Raw genomic sequence first — 6,000 nt, 5'->3', positions numbered from 1 at the left:
TCCCAGACAGGGTTGAACTACTTAAAATTATGAATATTAAAGAGTTTTTACAGCAGTCCAGGGCCCTCTGCTCAGTTCCAAGTAGGCAGCATTATCCCTTTGAGGGGTAAAAGCTTTTGATAATTTCCCAGTGATAGCTTTAGCATTTTATGGTGAGGACAGTGCAAATTTTTCTTAGATTTATTACATACTGTTGTCCTAGAATGTTTGTTATACATTATTTTTCTTTTAGGGTAAATTTTCTCTTTCTCAGAGACCTTATTTTCCTTGAGTATTTAGCTCATTTTTGGAAAGTCAGAAATTACTTCTGAGGAATGATTTTATTAGAAAAGCAAACCATTTGATCATACCTCTAAAGATGTGGCAGAAAATGGATGTTTCTTCCAGGGAAAAGGACATTGTATAAATGACTCCATCCACATTAGATAAAACATTTCATATAGCTACTTTTCAATTATTAAACTACTAGTTGTTGGCAAATCTCTGTGTCAATGTATAAACAATTGGTGAAATGTTAGAGTCTCAGAGAGTCAAAGAAATGACCTAGATCAAAAAGAATTTAGACTGGGAGAATGTAAAATTTTAATGGCTGTGGCACTCACAACAGTATTTGCTGGGACTAGCTTCGATCATTGGATGCTGCTGCTGCTCATCCAAGGCAGAATGATACGGTGTTTAGATAGGTGGACTCACGATCTCACGTAACTTGGATTCGAACCCTAGCTGTGTCACCGAGAGCTGTGTGTCCTTGGACAAGTTACTTATTCTCCCTGTCACTCAGTTTACCCATATTTAAACAAGAGGTAGTAATATTATTTACCTCTGGAGAATGCTTAGTTATCATAAAGTACTTGTGACTAAATTTTACACAAGTGCTGTGTGAATGTGTAACAGGTTCATACCATATCACCAATCAATGTGCAATGTTTGTAGCCTACTGTATTCACAGGTGCTGATCTGCACTGCTGCTCCCTGCTGAGAAGGACAAATGGATGCCATTTCGTACAGAGGAGTGGAAGCTGCATGTGTGCTCTTGGAGGTAAGGATACAAAATTTAAACTTTAATTTTAACTAGAAAATTTTAAATGGTTACTTTTTGTTGTAAACTCCCTAAGGGCATAGACTGGCCATGTTATATATATACTCTACAGGGCAGAACAGAGGATTACATATAATTGTTGTTGTTTTTTAGTCGCTAAGTCCTGTCTGACTCTTTGTGACCCCATAGACTGAAGCCTGCCAGGCTTCTCTGTCCACAGGATTTCCCAGGCAAGAATACTGGAGTGGGTTGCCATTTCTTTCTCCAGGAGATCTTCCCAACCCTGGGATTGAACCCACGTCTCCTGCATTGACAGGCAGATTCTTTACCACTGAGCCACTGGGAAGCCCACATATGATAGTGAGGACAATTAATAGTTACTTTTTAAAATGAATTAAAATTTGGTCATACAGATATCAAGCTCCCTTATTTTGTTTTATAAGTAGAGTAAATACAGTCCCTGGAATGCAGACATAACCCTTAATTCTCACATATTCCATTGTTCTATAGTTCAGGTTATAGGGGACTTGTTAAAAATGAAAACCAAAATGCTATATGTATGCTGTCTAGAACTAGAATAAAATGTTAACAGTTTGTGCATGAGTCACATTTAAATAATCTATATTTATAAAATAATATCTTAAGAATTATAATTCTACCAAGTTTCAATGGAAGCAACTGCATATTCACTTAACATCAGTGAAACAAAAAATTTACAAGATTATTTTAAAAGATAGGCAAAAGAAATTTGAAACAGAAGCAATTTACTCTTAAGACTCAAGCTTAAAAATTCTACATTTGTAAAATATTACCTGAGTTGTAATTCTGTTAAGCTGCCATTTGAACAATGGTATTACACCCTAATGCTGGGACAGATTGAAAGCAAAAGGAGAGGATGAAATGGTTAGATGGCATCAGTGACTCAGTGGGCATGCATCAGAGCAAACTCTGAGAGATAGTGAAGGACAGGGAAGCCTGGCGTGCTGCATGCAGTCCACAAGGCTGCAAACAGGCATGGCTGAGTGACTGAACAACAGCAAATACTCACTCAACAGCAATGAAGGCAAGAGAAAGCAACTTCCTTAGAAAAGAAACAAAAATAATTTTGCTGTGGTATAGGATCTTCAGAAGTTGGCCCAGTTGGGGGCTGGATTATTCAGCTTTCAGGATGTGGAGTGGGAAATATTTAGTGCTTGGTATAGACATTTCTCATTGCTGATGGAGAATGATCTTAATGATCAGTATTCTTCGCGATGTCCATACTTCCCTTGCACAAACTGCCCCCTGCAACTCATATTCAACATCTGACTAGAGGATGCAGGAGAGAAAGAAAGGCTGAAGCTGAATCAGGTTGCATAAATGGCCAAACTCGTCTTCAGTGTCATTTGTACTGAATTCCATTTTTGAACATGTGTAATCCAATGGCATTAACAAAAGTGCTAAGTCGTGCTTCAGTCGTGTCCAACTCGTTATGACCCCATGGTCTGTAGCCTCCAGGCTCCTTTGTCCATTGGAATTCTCTAGGCAAGAATACTGGAGTGGGTTACCATTTCCTTCTCCATGGCATTAACAAAAGAAGGCATAGTAAATCTTTACGTTCTGTTCCAGAGTGAGTCTGCCAAATTAGACACATAAGGATACATTGCATATGGCATTTGTAGTGAAATTATTGAAAAAGTACAACAAATCGATGGAACATTCTATGAATTTGATCCCATGGAAGCGACATTTGATCCCCAGAGGATACACTTAGATACTCGATCCCTCAGTCACTGCAACTGAATGCTCTTTTTATCAGATTATCGATGATCTGGTAATCCAGTAGAGGACTTGGTGGTCCTCTCAGACCTTTGGCACATGCTCTTCTTTTAACATTGGGGTGTAAGAAGCTCCTTTTCATCTGACAGATTAGATTTAAGCTCTGCCTAACTGAATTTTTCCCGTCATATGTATTTTTTCTTATTCTTGAGTTTTCTCTTGGCCAATAGAGTTTTTGACCAATTATTGTAAGTTTTGTTCCTCGTGGGAAATCATTTGGCTTTAAAAAGAACAAATGCTTCTTTCTCCTTTTTCTATAAGGATTTTTCCTTAGTTTCTGTAGGTGTGCAGCTGTTCACAATTACGACTGATTGTTTCATCTGCTTTGGGCAGTTTCTCCTCTGTGGTTAAGGGGTAAATTCTCTATTAAATGGACAATCCAGTATATTTAACTTCATTTTCCCAATGAAGGTCAGAAATGACTAAGTTTTTGAAATTTTCAAATATTACTTTCAAACTATGTATTTTCTATCTTCAATGAAGTCAGTTTTCACCTTGAAGAATTTAATTTTGATCTGTTAATTCCTTGTATGTAATTTCTTATATTTGAAGAGGTGAAAACCATGAAAGAAAATAGTTTCAATAAATGCTGAATTTTCAAAGAGAAACTTTGGAATTCATAGAGTCTTTCTAAATCAGCTTATTTTTTTTCATATAAATATAGCTGAAGATACTTGCTCAAATGTAAACAGGACTTGGATAATTTTCCCAAAGTCTATGTGTGAGCTTTTCCTTCGTATTTTGCAAAGTAGCTGATTGTTACTAAATCATTCTCAAATGACTTAAGTTTATACGCCTTTGTGAACTAGCTCTGTGTGTGAGTATGTATACTTGGCAAAAGGCTTTAATATCTTTGTTATCCATCTCACTGTCAATAGACCTGCTTTATTCAGTTGAATAGTGGCAGTCTCGTTATCTATAGCTACATCTGCTGGGAAAACCAAGTAGCATTGCTTATCAGAGTCTGGCGTCGCCGTAAGATTAACTTTTTGCTTCTCTTCAAATATGATGAAATATGGCAACAATAAAACACTCTTGTAAAATGATCCCTTTTTCTAGTGTGTTTCATTATGGGAAAGAAAAATTTTAAAGACATTTTCAAAAGTCTATGATATATTTCACCTAAATAAGTCCCTCTATTCAAAGATATGTATATACAGCATATGTATTTATGTATAAGCAGAATTTTTGTTTATGTTTGTGTACACAATATCCTTATCTCTTTTCATTATAGGATAGAATGCAAATCTAGGAAATCCTCTAAAGGGAATTATCTTTTAACATATTTGAGTCAATTTTAGGAAAATAAACCACAAAACCTGATTAAATTACCAACTTTATTTGGTTTTGTTTATTTTTAATGAATTCTTTAGTGATTTCTGTCTAGATAAAATTCAGACTATATACTGTATCTTTTGGAACATACCCATCAACAAATTGCAAACTTCTGTAACTTCTACCATTTTGGAATTATCTTCTTTTGTTAAACTTTTTACAAAAATCACCAAAAAATCAAGAAAATATCATTTAATATGGTCTCCATATAACTTATATGTGCTTATATTTCTTAATGCAAATATATCTGGGAATAAATAGATTCCCAGTGTAAACCAAAATATTTTTTATTAAAAACATGATTCTGTTAGTTTGAAGTCTTGGCCATTTACTTACCACTATTTTCTCAGACTCTAGAATAACATATATGAGTAGAAGAAGAATAAATACTATGTCTTCATAAAATCATAGTAACTGTTGGGTTTTTGAGTCGTCACTGCCATTGTCAGCATCAACATAAGCATCTATTATTGAACAGCACTTTATTTTTTTTGTGTGTGAATTAACATTTTTTTTTAATTTTATTTTATTTTTAAACTTTACAATATTGTATTAGTTTTGCCAAATATCGAAATGAATCCGCCACAGGTACACCCGCGTTCCCCATCCTGAACCCTCCTCCCTCCCCTGCCCTCCCTCTGGGTCGTCCCAGTGCACCAGCCCCAAGCCTCAACATAAACATCTATTATTGAACAGCACTGTATACTCACCATATGCCTTTATGTACAAAGTAGTCCTTATTAAAAACATGAGGCATGAAAAAAACAACACCCAGAATGTGTCTGTTTTATGATGACGATGCTAGTTAACTGATGGCATAATCAGGCCACTACTTCTGAGCTGTGATTCACTACACTATTCCTTAGACTGCATCTCAACAGATATCTGTACTTTTTAATATTCAAAGTCTTAATTGACTTTATACAACATGCAGAGAAGCATACTTATCATGGTGTTCAAAACCTTAAATGATCTAACTTAGTGTGATTAAATGTTCCCAAGGTCCATGGCATCTAGTCATTTGTAATTTTGTTGCAACATATATTTGTACTGCAAGAAATATTAGCTGGTATGAATATGAAAAAAGCACCCAGACAGTGCAGTTATGTATCCACTATACCCAAGTGTGGGTTTCCTAGGTGGCTCAGTGGTAAAGAACCCACCTGCCCATGCAGGAGATGCAGATTCCATCCCTGAGTTGGGAAGATCCCCTCGAGCAGGAAATGGCCACCCACTCCAGTATTCTTGCCTGGAAAATTCCATTGACTGAGAAGCCTGGTAGGCTACAGTCCATGGGGTTCCTAAGAGTCGGACACGACTGAGCAACTTTAATTCCTTTTTCTTTCTTTAGGGATTCCAGTGTATATGTGAATAAAATAAGATCAAATTCCAACCTTTATTACCCTATCAATTTTTTATTCATTCTTTTTATATGCACCAGTCTGCATTCATCACAGGCCTACTGTGCATTCGCCAGGCATTCATACCAGACTCTGCTATGTAAGCTTATAATCTAGTGGAAAGGGCATACATTAAGTCAGTTGCCACAAACATAAATGCATGACTGAAAAATGTGAGAAGATTTTGAAATACTTTTTCTCATTGCTTTTTATTCTTTGGATGTTATCATTACTTTATTGAGATATAATGGGCATATAGCATTATATTAGCTTCAGGTATACAACTTAATGATTCAGTATACCTGTATATTATGAAATGATCACCACAATTAATCTAGTTAGCATCCATCACCACACATAGTTGTACATGTTTTCTTGTGATAAGAATTTTTACCATTTACTCTCCTA

This window comes from Bos indicus x Bos taurus, chromosome 6, assembly GCF_003369695.1.
Source record: "Bos indicus x Bos taurus breed Angus x Brahman F1 hybrid chromosome 6, Bos_hybrid_MaternalHap_v2.0, whole genome shotgun sequence".
Lineage (NCBI taxonomy): Eukaryota > Metazoa > Chordata > Mammalia > Artiodactyla > Bovidae > Bos > Bos indicus x Bos taurus.
The sequence above is the reverse complement of the archived record's forward strand: the minus strand, read 5'-3'. Positions refer to the sequence as shown.